Raw genomic sequence first — 18,908 nt, 5'->3', positions numbered from 1 at the left:
ATTCCATTATATCTTTGCCAACTTACAATGAAGTGTGAGACAAAAAATTTTATCATGACAGTGGACAAACGATAAGCTCCTTACGCAACCACGATGAGTTCATTAATGCCTGATGACCGTCACAATTCGAGATAGGGCCTTCCAAGTTCTTCCAACCAGGCAAAGAATCGGAGGATTTCTCATCTAGAGAACCTACAAAATTGTTAAGATAGAAAAATTGCCGTGGGAGTTCTTTTTTGGGATAATTACCAAAAGAGTCCTAAATTAATTGTAATTGTGCCAATTTGGTCATAATTTATTATTATTATTAATTGAGCATAAATGTTTTGCATTTATGCCAATTTAATCTATTCGACCAATTTTGAGAGAAATTTGCTAATATGGATATTAGCTATTCTACGTGGCGCAAATAGTGCCAACATGGACAAGTTTTTCAATTTTTATCTATTTTTTGAATTTTTTTGAATTTTTCATATTTTTTTCTTCCTCTTTTGTTTACCATTGTGGTCAACAAGAGTCACTAGAGCTTGCTAGGTAGTAGGCGAGGCCATAGCGGTTGCAGGCAAGTTTGCCTTGGCACCTTTGCCTAGATGCAGCCGGTGAGGCCATGGCAAAAAGTTGCCTTTGCCCAAATTTGAGCAAGGCAAATTTGGGCGAGGTGAACTTGCTTATGGCTGCTACGGCCTCACCTAGATCCAGGCTAGGTGGGCAAGGGCCACTACCCTCACCGCTAGCTGGAAAGGGCTTTGTGGCCTCGCTCAATGGTTGGCAAGCTCTAGTGATCTTTATCGTCCCAACGAGAAACAAAAGAAGGAGGAAAAAAAAAGAAAGAAATTAATTAATAAATAAATAATTTTAAAATATATTATGAAATTGTCCACGTCGCTGCCGATGCACCACGTAGGATAGGTGATGTTCATGTCAGCGATTTCCAATCAATGTTGGTTGATAGACTGAATTAGTACAAATGTTAAAGGTTTATGACTTAATTAACAATAAATAAAAATATAAAAGAAGAAGAAGAAGAAGAATATTTAGACTAAATTTGTACATAGGTCTAAGACTTTTTGATAATTTTCCCAAATTATTTCACAAGGGCTAAAGCTTTGAGGTGTTCTTCCTCGAGAGTGTCAAATTTTAAACATTTCTATGCATTTGTCATGCCTTTTTACTACTTGCCATTCATCCCGAAACTTGTCCAGATATAATCCGATGACACCTCAACAGTAACATATAAATAGCCCCAATAATTGCCCACTCCACGTGAAACCTCAATAATTGAACAATAAGCTGTGATAGCAGCTAATCGGTTGTTTGAACCATTTATTAATAAGCGCCGAATACACCCATTGTGTAATATAGATTTGTTTGAAGAATATATTATGACGTTCTAGAAATGTGAACAGAAACATCAAGGAAGTGCTAGTTAGTTTAATATTGTTAAGCATGTCTTGAGTTTTGGCGAACGTCTCGAGCGAGAATTGAAACTTAGAGGCCGACGACTGAAGGACGCGAGAAGGCAGCCTGCCTAGCATGTGTTTTAGACCCTACTTTAGCGAGTTTTTCATGAGAGAAAAATACAACACACCATAACCTCTTGAGAGTATTTCTAGGGGTTTTCTTCGAGAGTTTTGTGAGGAAAGCACTCGAGAGATTCAGTTAACACCAGGTGAGGATTGATTGGGTATGATTTGGGGCTTGGGTGAGAGAGCTTTGTTCTAAGCTCGTTTATCCATCGTTCATGGTGGATTTATTGCCGCTATTCTCCTCGTTGAGTTGGTTTCAAATCTCAGATAGAATCACATAGATAGTGGTTCGTGGTTTCCTCTATTTCTTGCTTATTCCTCCGTTTATCTCGCTAGTGTGATCGATTGTACCGTCCAACTTCCGCAACACATATTTATTGACTTTTTGGAACATGCCTTCTGTCCTACAAAACCCTTAATGTACATCATAAATGCCTCATTAGCGTGTTGGGTCGATTGTATCGTCCACCTTCCGCAACACATATTTATTGACTTTTTGGAACATGCAATCTGTCCTACAAAACCCTTAATATACATCCTAAATGCCTCATTAGCGTGTTGGGAGCAGAAGTAGATATCTAATACCTTTATTTGAGAAGATTGACTCCAAATTCGAGTCCATCAATGCATCTATTGAATTCATCTTTACTCAAAAATTTAAATCAATAAGTTATGAACAAATGACTATATATTAACTTTTTCACTCAACACCAATTCTCCGTATGAGACTTTTCTAACACGATTTACATGTGCATCTCAACCATAACCCCATCACATGTGAGCACAATGTTAGATATGCTCCATCTTGATTCAGGTATCATTATACATCTACATGTCTCAACTTAAATCTACACAATGCCCACTTTCACCCCAGGTGTCTTTTGCCTTACCAAATCATGAATACTATCAGAAACCGTGTTGGTCACAAAATTACTTACTTAAGATATTCCTAGACACTGTGTCTAATAGACGTGGGAGGGGGTGCTCAAAACTGCATTGGTCACAAAATTCCTTCCTTGTTATATTCATCAAACACTAATACACATGAGGAGTAGACTACCAATCAACATTGGCTTTGATACCATTTTTTAAAACATGCAATGGAAATTTGATAGCTTCATTTGGAGATATCGCCAAGAGAGATTCTAAGTTTGAACTCAACATATTTAGTTCAATTCACATTTTTCTCAAAAACTTAAATTAATGAGTTATTGATCAATTATGATATATTGACTACTCCACATTTATCAATTCTCCAATGTAAAGCTATTTTAATGTAACTGACATGTGCATCTCAATACATGAAACTCGTTTGGACATAATTTTTTTTAATGAGACGTGCTGTGGTGATTCACTATGCAATGAGACATTACAATTTTAGGCCCTTTCACTTGACTGTCGACTAGCTAGAACAGTCAAGCGCATTAGGTGGCCATTCCCAACGAAATTACAACTAGGCAATTTTGAAAATGAAAATGGAAATCAACTAATGATAAAACGAATTAGAATTCAATAGAAAAGCAAAGAAGTTCGGTGCCATGACGGGAAGAACATGGGACATTGCCAGTACATATTGCACGTGGTCGGAATTATAAAATCGGTGGACCATCAATCGGAGACAACCATTCCGATTAGAGCACTTCATATCATCGTTATTATTGTAATCAAACCTAAGCCACTCGCCCGGTTAATCTTGTGTGCACTCATGAACTACGCCATCGATCTTACTTTCTCCAATATCCATAAGAAAATACTATACACAGTATTCATACCACGCAACATGCTGATGATCATTCATCTAGCTCAATGACATCAATAGACCTGTCAAATGAGTCATATGCCCATTTATTAACCCATATATAACGGGCTGAGTCGTTGAAGTAGGTCATTAATAGATTAACAATTTACTTAGATCCAACCTATCTTTATAATTCTCTTCTTATTTTCTCTTGCCCTCATTCGATATTGCACTAATTTACTCCACGTTCTCATCTCAATTTGGGTTTGAGTTTTTGTAAATTATATTGAATATATAAGTATTTTAGCAATATGGGTTGGGTTGAATTTGTGTTGAGCATGGGTCGAGTTGGGTATGAGTCATTAGATTTGCATTGTATAAAAATAGGTTAAATGATCTATTTGGCTCAGATCACATTTGATTTGACCCAAACCCGACCCACTTGTTTAACAGGTTTAATAGTCATCTCTTATTGCTTATTTTTCTGGCAGAAGTAATGAAGCATTTGCATACATCTGACATAGCTTAACGAATTAGATACCTTAAAAATGAGTTAAAAAAGTTGAGTACCCAACATAAGAAATGTTTTAAATCACTGATTGACCAATAACAAAAGACCGAGATCTCATCACAATGAGGTGTCCGATGTTCAAGAAGTTAGAGCTCCCCGTAGTTATCCATAGCATGTGGAAATTGACCTCGTCATGTGCTTGAATTACTTCAAACCTTAAAGTCAAAAGCGGTTCTTATTCTTTGCTGGATCTCACAACGTGTAGGAATAACCCCTGGTGGTTCTTATTCTTTGCTGGATCTCACAACGTGTAGGAATAACCCCTGGTGATTCTTATTCTTTGCTGGATCTTACAACGTGTAGGAATAACCCCTGGTGATTAGTATATACTTAAATTTCTCGCTCTCTCTTGGGAAGAAAACGAAAGATGACGATTCATCCGAATGATGGCACACTTGCCATGGCCTACGGAGATGAAAGCGGGAGCTTAATTGCAGTACAAATTGAATTGTCGTCGCTGAGTCTAGGAAAAATCAATTGTCGTACGAAAATCCATCTGCAATTTCTCTGAAACACAATGGCCTCAGGGCTTTCACGAATGTTGCTCCATTGACACGATGGTGGCTTGTGCGTTTCTTGCCTGAAACTTTCATGGTCATAGTACCCAAAAAATGAGCCGATCACAAGAAGTACCGATGGATAATTGCGTGCCGATTATCTTATTTCATCATGCATGAAACAAAAGCACATTGAGTCGTATATTATATAATACTTGAAATTATATCTTTCTTCTGGCCATCCCAAGTTGACTTTTTCATTACTGAGAATTTAAATTATCAAAGTGTGTTGAATCAGTTTAGTCATGGGTTGGTTGCATTTCATTAAATTAACCTGACTTATTTGACGTGTTATGCTAATGCAAGCGAAAATAAGTTAACAATAGTTTAGACTAATTAGCCCAACTAGGTGAAAAATCTATGCTTTATCTGTTATATATACGTGGGGTCTTTGCCTTAATAGTGACCATCAAGTGTATTCACCAAAGCTCTTTGTAATTTTCTAATTTTCCTTCTCAGTTGGTCTCTTCGGGTTATACAATTATAAATGTGAGATTATTTTTCTGGGAAATTCATTCCTAATGAAAGTCACGTTATCGACTTCTCATTTCTTTCTTGATTAAGAAAACGTTTCCTTTCTTACAAGCTTTAAAAAGATGTGTTGCAGCTTTCTTGGAGGTGAACCACTAGAGGCAAGGCTAATAGATTACTAAATGGGAACAAAGATTTCTCTCACAAAGTAATTGCTCATGTTTAATGCAGGCTCTCCCGAGTTCTACCAATCGCAATTTGGTGCTCAATCTGATATATAATTAATCTTACCTTTTGTTACCACGCCAAACCGGTTATGGGTCAATTAGATACCTTTGCAAGCTAGAGATTCAATGGATTTAGGACTTGATTACGATAGATTAATTTAATGCCATATTCAGTACATTTTCTCTCTATTTTGAAAATGTTTTGCTTGCAGTTTTTATATCTTTTTATCTTATGCCACTAACATGTAAGGAGTGATCGTGTAGATGTGTATTTAAGAAAGTAACACTCAATAATTAAAGTGATAAATAAATTGTAGAAACTTTGAAGAACCTGGACGCGCTACAAAGCACGTCACTATCAATCATCATGGAAATTTTGGAAAGTGTTAATTTGGAAAACTACGTAGTATGCGTAAATGTTATGCATGATTGTTGATTGAAATGATTCCTAATCCTACATCTACATTATTAGTGAAAATGCAATCTAAATCCTAGTTTGAGATGACATAGTTTTAATTCTACGATAATACATGCATGATATTTTAAGTTAATTAACATGCACGAATGACTTAAGTGAAACCATGAATTTATTCTATAACGCAAGCTATATAATTTTATTTTATTTTATAAAAATAGCAAGATTAAAACCTTAGACTGTAATGTGGCTTAGTGAACTATCCACTATTATTAAACTATATTATCATTAAAACTCAGTGCTGAATGACATGCATTGTATGACATTGGTCTAATTTACCCTAGGTCTACATGCATTCTAAATGAAAAATAAATAACATTTTCTAATGATTTTTTTTAAAAAGAAATCTACAGACTAACCTGAATCTACGTGCATTCTAAAACTAGCATATCTAAACTTATAAGTATTATGAGATTAATCATGCATGGCTCTAACTATGAAAACCATAAAATGTAAATTATGAATGTACTCTAAACTCTACATGCATGATACAACGACCTGCAATGACGATGTACGAATTATTCACATCATTGATAACAAATTCAACCATAATAATCTACGCAAGACAATATTGGGGTTCCATCTTAGTGTCCAAAGGTTCGAAAGCCGAATTTGTCTTTGTTGATGCACGGAACAAGTGAACTACGGTGACCTAAGAATTTATCAACTAAAAACATGCGCTTAAATCCCACATTGGGACCGTCCATCATTAACCAAAACAAAACTCATCCTCACCTAGACTAGAATTGGTCTAAGGCAGTGGGGACCGAGACGACACGATGGGGTGTGGTCGAGCGGTGGCGAGATGTGTCCGCAGTCTGCCGGCTCTTTGCTGCGAGGACGTTGGGAATTGGTCTGGGGGAGGCGGAGACTGACGCGACAAAAGCCACCGTGTAACTACGAGATGGCTTATGCTGAGTGTCGCGACCTCTTTGGAGCCCTCGCGCGGCATGCACTAAGGTTGATGGCTTACTAAGTCTAAGCTTAGTTTGAGCTCTCCCAAACCTATAAATTCCGATTTATGATTTGAATTTTTAACTTGCAAATTATTTTTAATTAAGAATTGCCCCTAACCGATTTGTGGTGGGTCGAATAGAAGCCAAGTAAAATATTTGGAGAAATATTTTACTCCTACTAATCAGAGAAATTAAGATAGGAGACTTGATTACACTTATATCAACTAACTTTTTATACTTAATCTTATTTCAACCTTGAGGTCTAATTCTCATTTTTGAGAAAACTACTTGAAAACTACTTTTTTCGCCATTCCTAATTTCAGAAATTTTTTTTTGAATTTTATTTTAAAATTATTTTAATTAAAAATAATAATATCTTATAAAATCGAGCGGACCCGGGTCGGACGATCGGGCCCGCCGGGCTGAGTCCTCGGCTGGACTGGGCCTGATGTACGAAACCAGTTCAGCTCGAAATTGAGCCCCATCCGTGAAACAAAAACGGGCCTTCTGGGCCCAGCCCGGATGTGGGACTGGACTCGCAAAAGGCTCGGGCCCAATTCTACGGCCCACTCTTCCAAAAGCAACACCAAGCCCACCTTAGTCGAAACCCACGTCTTCTCCTCACGGCTTCACAGAAGCACACTCCCACGCCCGAACACACGCTACGCTCTTCCCCAAGGACCAAGAACAATGGCTGATGCGAACGACGAAAAGCACTCACGTTTGAATCAGAGTTGTTCAGGCGCGATACAAGCCGCGGCCGGCCACCACACAGCTGTCATGGGCGGCCACAACCGCCGCCGCCGCCCCTTGTCTTCACCGACCGAGAACCGGTTGCCCGTGGGAACATGATGCACCCCGAAAGAAACCATGACACTATGGTAGCGGTGGAGCTCTACTGGAACGCATTTGACAAACCACGAACACAAAAAACGAACGGAGGACCAAGAATAAACGCGCACACTTCGGTCAGACATTTCTTCAAACACGCGGAGGGCGTTGGCTGAAAGGAAGCTTTGAGCTTGTCCAAGACACGAACTTAGACCAAAATCAGCAAGCAATGAACGAGCAAGGTTCATCTTTCGGCAAAGGGACAGCTCGATAATGGTTAGTATGAACAAAAGGACAGCAAGTCTCGGGCACAATGAAAACCGAGAACGGGCCTCTAGCTTAGGCATTTTATCGATGACTTCATATGTGCAGACTGAGGGGTGAGAAAGGGGACGACAAAGCCTGGACTCGAGCCAGGATTCACAGCAATCGACACCCAAGATCCCGCGACCGAGTCACGCACTCGAATGAGACTGGAACTCGCTCGTACTACAAAACAACCCGGTCCGACAAGCCCGAAACAGAGCACCAAAGGAGCTGAAGAGGGGCGGTCAGCAATGTTCCCTACCCGGCTTGGCGGCGTTGGACAGCGGACGAGCTCGATGGACTGGGCTACGTCTGCTCGCTTGGCAGATCCCCGAGCCAGGATCCTTGGGAGACCAACCGCAAATAATTTTTAGAAAAAAAGGAAAAAAGAAGAAGGATAAACCAGGGACGAAATCTACAAGCTCGTTGCTCTCTTCTCTCTCTCACGGCCCTTCTCTCCATGCCAAATTAATCCTGATTTTCTATGCAATTTATCTCTAAATATTTAGCCAAAATTAAGCTATCACGGACGGCGCTGGAGAAAGTCAACTGGGTAGCTTACTGGAAAGCCACTGAGAAGCTTGTTTGCTGGACCGAGACACTGCCGGTGCGCGAGTGCAGACTGATGTCTGACCGCTTACTGGAAGGTTACCACAGCCACCGGGAAGAGTATGTCGTGAACACAGAGACTTGCCGGTACGCCTGGGGATGCTCCAAGCTGAACACCAAGGATGTTGGTGCTCGTTGGAAGAACTTCGGGACACAGTGGCGGCACGAAGAGACGGCACTTGCCAGGCCCGCTAGAAGCTTCCTGATCGATGGCTGAGGATTGGGTCCACGGCAGCAAGATCCTGGGAGACGCGGAGGCAGTGAGAGGTGCTGAGGCAACGACATGAGAGAGCACTTCGGTCCTCTTCGGTGTCTCAGTACGTATGTTTCTATCGTGAGTCACTTTTACCACTTGACCACCGCTTGGCTTTTTCCCCATTTTGCTCAAGATGGCTTTTTCCTTTGAAGACTTCCACGCTCATGCAGGATTTTTCTTCCACTCGGCTCCATGTTGCCTTCTGTTCATGACAATTTCAAAGAGTAATTGGGCTCTTGATGATGGGCATTACATGGAGAGTGGGTAATGGTGAGAAAATCGAGGAAAGTTGGTGGTGGAGACAATGGGGATGGCTGTGAGGGTTGCAAAGAGTTGCGCTCCTCTCCCTCCTCAAATTCTACGGATTCTTGTCGTATATGACGGTGACCAATTAAGAAGGCATGGCATGGAGACAGACAATGGATGATGGATGAAGTGGAAGATGTGTCCTAGATAAATTATGTGCCCGTGATGATAATGAGATTTTCGTGCATGTTTGGGGAAATCTCGTGAGTGTACCTTCCCCCAAAGTGCGTCCGTCTCCTTTCATAGCGCCAAAAAGAATAAAAATTCTTATGTATCATTGAAAGTCTGGATCCAGAGCCGATTGATGATTCTCGGAGAATTGCTGAATTTTAACCTTGATTTGTCACTGAGAATTGACTGTGAATCTCTCTAAATCACTTCCAACAGCACTCGCAATCTTTTGGTTTCCTTTTATGCTTCTACTCATATTGCCTTTAATGTCTCCCCACTCGCTCGCCATCGGCCAGCCCATTCCATCAACCTCTCCCCGATGCCATTTCTTCCCCAACCTTATTCTTTCCTCTTCCACCCTGATGGGTGGCCCTTACCAATCTCTACTATCGATTCCTTTATTCTCATCACTTAGTCGGCCTTCCTTATTTTCTCTTCCATTCTCACAGCCTGCCCCCCATTTTTCCATAATTAGAATCAATTTATCTTGAGAACTCTTGCTTAGATGGGTAAGTTTGTTATTTCCTTATCACCAAATCTCGAGTCAACATCAACTCAATTCCGACCTTGTGGAGAGGTAATCTGATGAATGATCGTCCGTGGAGGGTCCATACCATAAGGAGTGATCTTACATGATGACTTGAGTAAAAATGCAAATGCGAGTGAGTCGACTCCATCCCTAATTTTTCATGTAGTAAATGACTAGGGTGGAATAATCAAAAATTTAAGTATCAATAGTTGTTCCTCTTTAAAGGGAAGCTCATAGAGATTTCCTTCAAAATAAATGACACTTAAATTTAAACCATGCAAATGCGATGCAACAATCTTTCTTGTTGGGAATGGACTTCAAAGAATATGATCCCATTATCAAAATGTAATGATGTGTAATAAAGAATGCGATGTAAATGCTAATGATTTAAACTATGCAATGCAATGATCTTTTGTTAGAATGGATCATGAATCCCATTTTCATATGTCATGTAAATGTCAATGCTAATTAAGATAGATAGAATACATACCTGTCGCTTCTTAATTGGGGATCTGGGGGTAAGAAATAATTTTGGGAGTCTTGACAAGTATCTTGAATTTTTTTCAGATATTGAAAAGTCTTTCAAAAATGTGATGAGAATGATGTTATTTCAAAGGTGGAATATGAACCTGTTGCCGCTAACCTGGATGGTCCTCAGAAATTTGAAAGGTTATGGGAAAAGAGGTACTTGGATGGGTCTTCAAGGCTGCCGATCCTTAAGAAACTTGAACCCAAGATGGCCCTCGGATCTTCGAAGTAGACTTGGCAAACTAGCATCCCCGATGGCATTCAGGGCTTGGAAATAACAAACATCTTAATGGCTCCAAGATATTTTAATGGTCTGCCTGATCAAAATGACAGGTCGCGGCTATAACGATAGCTTCCAAAGCAAGACCGCCAAGCGGGGCGGGACGGGCCTGAAAATAGGTCTTGATGTCCACAATCCCTGCTGGAAATTGCTTCAGAAATTGGGGTCCAAAAGTGCTGCAACGGAGGCTGATTCGGGCATGGCCTCAGGCTTGGTTCGATAGTTGCGGGTGGTGGTGTGGGTCGAGTTTGGAACAGCCATGAGTCGGGCCGAATTATGGCTGCTGGACGCTAAAACGGGCTGTTTGGGCTTCAAAGACGGGCTCACGTAGGTGGATGAGAAGGCGGCCTCGATGCAGCGGAGACGGGCCTGATCGGGGTCAACCGAAAGAAGACTGCTGAATCTTGACTAAGGTCCTCGTGGCTGAATGGAGGAAAAACGGGGCGTCTGTGGCAGAAAATGCGAGGGACATGGACAACAGAAGAGAATAAAGGAAGAGGGGACCGCGGCTTCTGTGGGACAGCGAATTAAAGGAGAGAAAAGGATAGATGCGGCCAAAGAGGAAAGGGCTGACGTTGGCAAGAGAGAGGTAAGAGATAAACATTGACTCAAGTCAAAAAGAACCAAGGCAAAGGGAAAAAAAAAAAAAAAAAAAGGGAGACCACGCGCAGGAACTGTCGATTTGGGAGGGGATGTGCGAGTGAGAGAGAGAGAGAGAGAAAAAGAAAACGTGGAGGGGGGGGTGGGTCCAAGGAAAAAGAGGAAAATAACATAAAACTAAAGTTATAATTTGTTCAACTTCAAAATAACTTGTCAATTGGTCATCCCAAGGCCAATTGTTTCACCATCTCGCACAACTCAAAAATCCAATTAAAGACCAAAAACAAGACGGTCTCTCCAACCTACAAATTCCCCTCAATTTTGAATTCTATTTCCTTTTTCGATTTTTGAACAAACTCTCCGATTGAGGTCCGATTGATGCTTTAAAAGTCCATGAAATTTTCTTTCACCTATTTACTCACATCGATGCCAAAAATCCCTTTTTAAATTGGTCAATCCAACTTCGTTCGTTTTTCGAATTGTCCGTATTGATTTTTCGTAAAAAATCTCGAATCACGAAATTCCTAAAATGTGAGTCAACATTCCTAGAATAACTCATGATATGACATGACTTTCATTTCTCGAAATCAATTCAAATTCGTGGTTAATTTTAATTAGACGCTGCTTAGCTTGATCTAGTCTACCGGGTAGCTTTTATGAATTTTTGTTACACTGACTCCGTGGTCGATTTTCTTCAAGCCACACATATCTCTTCACACATTAGCGACTCTCTGGTTGTGAAAATCTTGAGATTTCAAATATAAAAACACACAATATCCAAAACGAAAGTTAAGGTCTAGTGCCGATCGACGATTGAACTTAGTACTGATGGAATCACTCACACTTTGATCACCATCTCAATCGAATCGACCATCTCCGTCTCCGATCGATTTTTAATTGCGCCGTAATGACCCTTGCACTAGCACTACCAAGCAACGATTCCTAGTCGAATTCTCTCAAGTCTATTGCATTAAAATCCCTTAATGGCTTCACTTGATAAGTCGGGGCTATCTCATGTTACCATCTCGTGAGAAAAACACTATAGTCGCATTAATGAAATGCCCGTCTTATTAAATCGAAATCAAAACCCGAAAATTAGAATGTCACACCGCCACCCGCAACATTTTGGACTTCAATTTGGCTTCTTGCTTAGGGCTTTGGGAGGGAAATGGTTGATATGATGGCCGAAGACTTTAGGGCTTGTACTCAAGTGTTTAGATATTTAGGTGGACTTAAGGTTTCTGTCCCCCTTGTTCCCCTCCTTTTTAGCAGCAACTTATTATTCTTCTTCTTTCTTCTTCCTCTTCACTTCATCTTCCTTATTCCCCCATTGTTGTTAGCCGCACCCCCCGAACCGAAGCCACCACCTCTCGTCGCCCTTCTCCGTGTTTGAGCCACGGCCGCGAGCCAAGCAGCCCTTGAGCCCATCCCCGTTCGCGACACCAGCCCGCTCGACCGCCTCACTTCGCTGTGCACCGTCCACCAGCGCTACCGCCATTTCGCCGCCTTAGTCGTAGCCACCACTCACTTGTTACTCCAATCGTCCAAAGACCATCTCCAAATTTTCACTTTACCCGGACCAGTCCCGAGCCCAACCCGCTCCAGCCTCTGGCCTCGACCACGCCTCGAACTAGATTTGAGCCCTTGGGCTGAGTAGTTAGGCCTTTTCCTACTCTTTCTTGACCTCACTTGGTGTCGCCAGAGGTCTGTGTTTCTTGTCCGCCGCCGTGAATCGGTTTCGCGCTAAATCGTGAGTTAACCTCCTAAGCTCTAATTAGGGGTTAATTGCACTTATAGAGAATTACTTTAGGCTTAAGCTTGGTTTAGTAGTTGATTTAGTTAGAGTGACTATTAGTTAGTAATTTAGTTGAGTGAACTAGGTAGTTAAAATAGTTTGCAGATTAGTTAGAATATTTAGTTAGTCTCGTTAGATTAAATTAGTTAGGTTGGTTAGATTAATTAGTTATTTCAATTAGGATTAGTTCTATTAGGTTATTTAATTTAATTAAGTGTTTTAATTTATATATTTGTAACTTGTTTAATTATTTATTAATTAGTGTAAATTATACGAGATAGCTAGTCGTTAGAAGGTGCCGATCATCATGATTGTGTTGGTTTGTTAAATTGATTGCAAATTTATGCAATTGGATGCTGAGTGATAATTTTGAATTATTATTTCAAAAGATGATTTTTTGTATTTAATTAGAAAATACTAAGTGTCGAGTTTTAATGCCAAAAAGGTTTTATACTATATAAAATCGTGAGATTTTTAAAAAGAGAGGATATCAATGTTTTATGGTTCAATCATCATGTGTCCACACACAATTATATTACCGAGTGTTTTAATATGAAGAAAATAGTCCAAGTATATTATTTGAAATTGAGGCATTTGAATACAAAGCACAATGTCCTTGGTTGAGTACGGATGTGGCATGTGATCACCTAATATCCCGACATGTTTACGCGGGGTAGTGAACCCGTCTCCGACGCATCTACGTGGGATGATACTTGATTAAGTTCGATGCCCGACAATGGATGCGCGGATTGCGCAAAGGCCGGACAATGCTCCTTTGGGAATGCTGTCTAAATGTGGACGTTGTTGTGCTCGATGGGGCGAGATGATGCCTGGTTATGTCGGATGACTCGCCAACCGTTGAGTTGGACATGGTCGATGGGTCATAATAATTGGGACATGTGTGAATGATTGATAACCGCACTTGATTATGTGACAAAATTGTGTGACACGGAATGACGTGTCATAACGATTTGACCTTATAATCAAGATCCCCGTGATTGGTTGATAGAAGAAATTGAATTGTTCCAATTAATGTTTACGCTTGTTGTGTATATATATGTTATATATACCGTACATGTGTGTGGAGGCGCTCGAGGTGAGGTAAGTCTATATGATGTGTGTTTAGGCTACTTCTAGGTGAATTTTCATCTTAATTGAGGTTTAGGGTGTAGACTCACTAAGACATTGTGACACCCTATCATGGTTCAACATTTTCAAGTCCTTAGATGAAGGCCCGACCCGCACGTTTTGGGTGGCTGCGAGAGGCAGACCGAGCATACCATCTTCCCTATCCACGGGTTTACTTGGACCCGCAAGCTCGTAGTTACCACCATTGGGGTAGATGAGGGCCTATCTTAGTTGGTACCTTCTCGATTCAAAGCATGGTTTCATCACGGGCCTGATAGAGTTCGGGAGGGTCCCTTGGATGGCTTTGATGGACCCGCCGTTGATGATGGGTATGTGGAGGAACTCGACCCTGTCATGGATGCCGATATTATAGCTAATATCAAGGCAAACCAAGTGCCCGAGGCTAAGGAGCCTACAGTAGAGGTGGTTGACCTTTTGACATCGACATCCCTAATGATGTCGTAGTAGACCCGAATCCCAAGTAGATCGGGTCTAGGGTAGGGTTAGCCTAGTAGCTTGTTTTGGGTTTCACTTATGTATATAACTTGGTTTGTTTATAAAATATGTTTTGTGAATTGACTGTCCTATTTTTCTATCACATGTTTATTTGTTGTTTGAGTTTGTTTAATTATCTTTCGCATGTGTAATAAAATGAATGGGTCACGCACGCATCCTGGAACGTCGCAACTTGATCAACCACTAAGGATGTGCATCGAGATTTAGGTGTGACAATGTGTGTGCCAAGATGTAGTGCTTAAGCATTTAAAACAAACACAACATTTATATGATGCATACATCGCTTCAATAATGAATTAAAGCATTCATTTGCAACACCTCCATACAAAACAAGTGGTTGCATACACTCCACCCCTTATAACTTCCTTTTGCAAAACTATTTAACACCTAACGTTGGTGGTGTACCTAATCTCTCCACTGCCAAGTGAAAACATTTTCCAAAAAGAGAAATGTGAGCCTAAGTCCACTATGAATTTCAATTCAAGGCCCTAGCGCATCGCCAAACTGTCACAACCTTCTTGCAGCACAATCTCACATAATTCCTCTCGGACACCTCTTCCACTTCATTTATCATCCATAGTCTCTCCTCCATCGGTCATCTCCATGCCATGCCCTCTTAATTGGTCACTATCATACATGACAAGAATCGGTAGAATATGAGGAAAGGAGGGTGGAAGCATCACTCTCCGCAGAATGCCCAGCCATTTCAATTGTCTCCACCATCACTTTCCTCGATAATTCAAGTCTCCAGCAGAGTCCCCTTGTATGACAGTGACCAATTAAGAGGTCATGGTGGGAGACTATAGATGACGGATGAAGCGGAAGGAAGAGGTCTCCAAGAGAAGTTATGTGGATGTGATGATGATGAGATATTCGTGAATCTTTGGGAATCTCGTGAGTGAACTGCCTCCCCCAATTGTGCGTCCGTCTCCTTTATAGCAAAAATCTCCCACGTATCATTGGAAAGTCTGGATTCGAGGAGCTGATTGATGATTCCCGGAGAATTGCAGAATTTTGACTTTGATTTGTTACTGAGAATTGATATTGAATCTCTCTAATTCACTTCCAAACTAGCACTTGCAATCATTTGGTTTTTCGGCTTCTACTCATATTGCCTTGAATGTGACCCTTTCACTTGCCATCAGCCAGCCCATTCCATCAATCTCTTGCTGATATTCCATTGATTCCCAGCTTCTTATTCTTGCCTCTTCGACTCAGACGGGTGGCCCTTACCAATCTCCACTATCGTTTCCTTTTATTTTCATCACTTAGTTGGCCTTCCTTATTTCCTCTTCCATTTTCACGACCTGCCCTCCATCTTTTCCATAATCAGCTTCGGTTTATCTTGAAAGCTCTTGCTCAGATGGGTAAGTTTGTTCTTTCCTTATCTGCCAAATCTCGAGTCTACATCAACTCAATTCCAACCTTGTGGAGAGGTGATTTGATGTATGCTTATTCGTGGAGGCGTCATCAGATAAGCAGTGATCTTACATGTAATGACTTAAGTAAAAATGCTGATGCAAGTGATTTGAATTTGATCCCTAATTTTTCATGCGATAAATGACTAGTTGGAAAATTTGGGTATTAACAAGATGTCTATCCAAATTCTTTAATTTATCATAATGTATTCCTAGTTTTTTTTTAATCAGGTCCTCCATTATCGGATAGAAATATGATTTTGGTTTTTAAATTATTCTTTCTTCTCCTACTTTAATACTTTCCTCACCAGTGTAATGGTGTGTGCCCTGAGTTGTGACAATTTCAGCATCTTCTTCAACTTTGTTTGGGACTTGGCTTAAAACTTATAAGTTTGTTTGCTATAGAGCTTGTTAGGGTTATGTCCCAAGTTTGAACCCGTCAAATGGAACGTGACTCGGAATATGTGGACCACGTGAAAGTGATAAGCCCGGATGCGTGTAACTTGGTCTTTAAGTCCTATTCGGAATCCTATTCCTAAGCTGAAGTCGACGTAAATTGAAAAGGAATAGTCAACTTTGGAATTTTATGGTCGCCCTTGTGTTTGACTGAATTTCCATTTTGTGTGGACGTCGGAATGTCGTGCAAGGAAACGTGAATGAATTTGTTTCCTAGTAGTTGGCTACTTGTCCGTTTTGTTAACACATAAATATACAATATTTCATTGCCATATTTTCTCCTTGAAGGGTCTTTCCTTGGAGGTGTGTGCCGTGTTTCTAGCTCGTCGTGTGCGACATCAGATCAATTAGATGAAGCTAAACACTGTGGGTATGAGTGTAATCTAGAGTTGAGAAACAAGTGATTATAATTCTGTAATTCTCCAATTAATTATTGATCCCTTGAGGCTGATTCTCTTGTCGTGACTTTTGGCTTGTTGCCACGACATTCAAGTAATTACATAAAGCTCAAAACTACGGGTATTAAGAAATATTTAAGTAAGCGAGTGCAACTCTATAATTAGTGGATCCTTTGTGGTTGACTTGCTTATTTGATAGCAATGCTCAAACCAAACTGCGAGAAGTCATCCTATTATTAATTGTTCCTCGTTGTTTTCCCTGATAATTTCGTTCTCTCGTGTTGAATAGCAAGATTCATGACTTTCCGCATTATTTCACATCAGAGCATGCGTAAATTGAGTGGCTATACGGGCTCATACCAGTGGTCCTCTAAACGAATGGTCCTCTCAAATTGATGCGTTGGCGGGTCAGGACTTTCTGGGAAACGTGATTGATCCTTCCATAAAAATGACAAGACAAGGGCATGAACATGATGGTGGTCCTGACATCACTTTTGCTCGGCAGAGGACGGGACAAAGGAAGAGTTGGATTTGGTTTAGGTTGCGCATGAAAAATTTCTGAAACAGAAATTGATTTATGTCAGAAATCAATTTCTTAATTTCTATTCCTCGGACAAGTTTCTGAGCAAAAAACCCGTTTGATAACGACTAAAATTTCTATTTCAAACAAAAATGTTTGATAACAAACAAAATTTATATTTCTAAGAATAAAATGATTAGATAACAACATAGGAAATCCTCAAATACAAATAATAATAAATAATACAAAATAACATGGGAAATCCTCAAATACAAAATAATAGTCGAAATAATATTAATACATTACAAAAGTTGAAAATACAATTTCATGGAATTACTGGCGTATTATTATCCCTTGCAATTTTATTAGCAATTGTTTTCCTAAGCGTATTTATTTGATTTCCTCGATCAATATATCGTTTGCAAGCTCATTTGCGTAGGTTTAGACAAGATCGCGGAAGTGAATATACGACGCCATCAATGCTGCTTATACAGCATTGTCATTTTATCAAAAACTAGTATTATACAAAATTATCAACAAAATAAAATTAATGGTGTAAAGGAATATATGAGAATTCTACCTAAAGTAATGTTTATGGTTAGGAACCAATCGGGGAATGTCGGTTTATTTTGATTTCGAATTGAATCGCCCGTTGCTCATCCCTAATTTCTTTATTGTTGCTCAATGAACCTTTAATGCCCATTGCATAGCAAAGAGAGAGATTCTCTTGAATCTCTTGCCTCGAATTAAAATTCAAGATCGTGTAACAATCTAATTATTTTGATTTTGCAAGACTTTTGAATCCATAAAAAAATAAGGTTAAATTTCTAGGCACATTTTTTATTCATCTATTACATAAGAATTTTTCTTCAACTGCCATGTGTGCCTTTTCTAGGAGGAAATAGCCCTCATTGTTTTTAAGTAAGTATTTAAGAACTTTGGTCGTTTTTGAAAATTGGGGACTCATTCATTTGCCTTTTATTCTAAAGAGGAAGTTATAAAAAATTGAAAAAAAGCAAAAAAAGAAGAAGAGCAAAAAAAAAAAAAAAATTAGCAATAATTTGTGAAGTTGTGGTTATGAGTGAATTAAGTTAGCAAGAAAGCACAAGGTTATTTTATATGGTTTGATTTCAGTTCGATTCCATTTTAGAAACTGAGAAGTTAAAAATTTTAGCTTCGATGATTTCTCAATTTCTCTATCAGAATAGAAATCGCTTCGTAAATAGAGAAATCAAATTACATACAAACTGATTTATGTTCCAAATGTTCCGAGGAACAGAAAACAGATAAATCGAGAAACAGAAATTTTGTCATACGCTCTTAGTCATTTGCTATTTGCCATGATGTCCCAATCAGAAATTAGAAAGGCAGCTAACCAGATCTAGACTTTTCAATTTCTATGTCGCTCTTCCCTTTTACAGTTCAATTAAAATATCTAGAATTTTTTCTTAAATTGTTTGCATGGGCATAAAATCCCACGGTTGATTACACAAAACCGCAGTTGAAAATTATTTTTGTGATATATCAATTGACAAAACTGCAAGTAATAAAGATGCCTAATATGAGATTATAGTCTCGCATATGTGAGATGATGGATAGAGGCAGAGCAACAACTAAACTATTTTCTATCATTTTCTATGTACGTGGTGGTTTCTCTTTCGGTAAATGTTTGATTAGCTTTGCTAATGAAAAAAAAAAGTGACCACGAGATTAATGGGCGTTTGTTTCGTGGAAAATGAG

This window comes from Eucalyptus grandis, chromosome 5, assembly GCF_016545825.1.
Source record: "Eucalyptus grandis isolate ANBG69807.140 chromosome 5, ASM1654582v1, whole genome shotgun sequence".
Classification (NCBI taxonomy): domain Eukaryota; kingdom Viridiplantae; phylum Streptophyta; class Magnoliopsida; order Myrtales; family Myrtaceae; genus Eucalyptus; species Eucalyptus grandis.
This window is presented reverse-complemented; position numbering follows the sequence as displayed.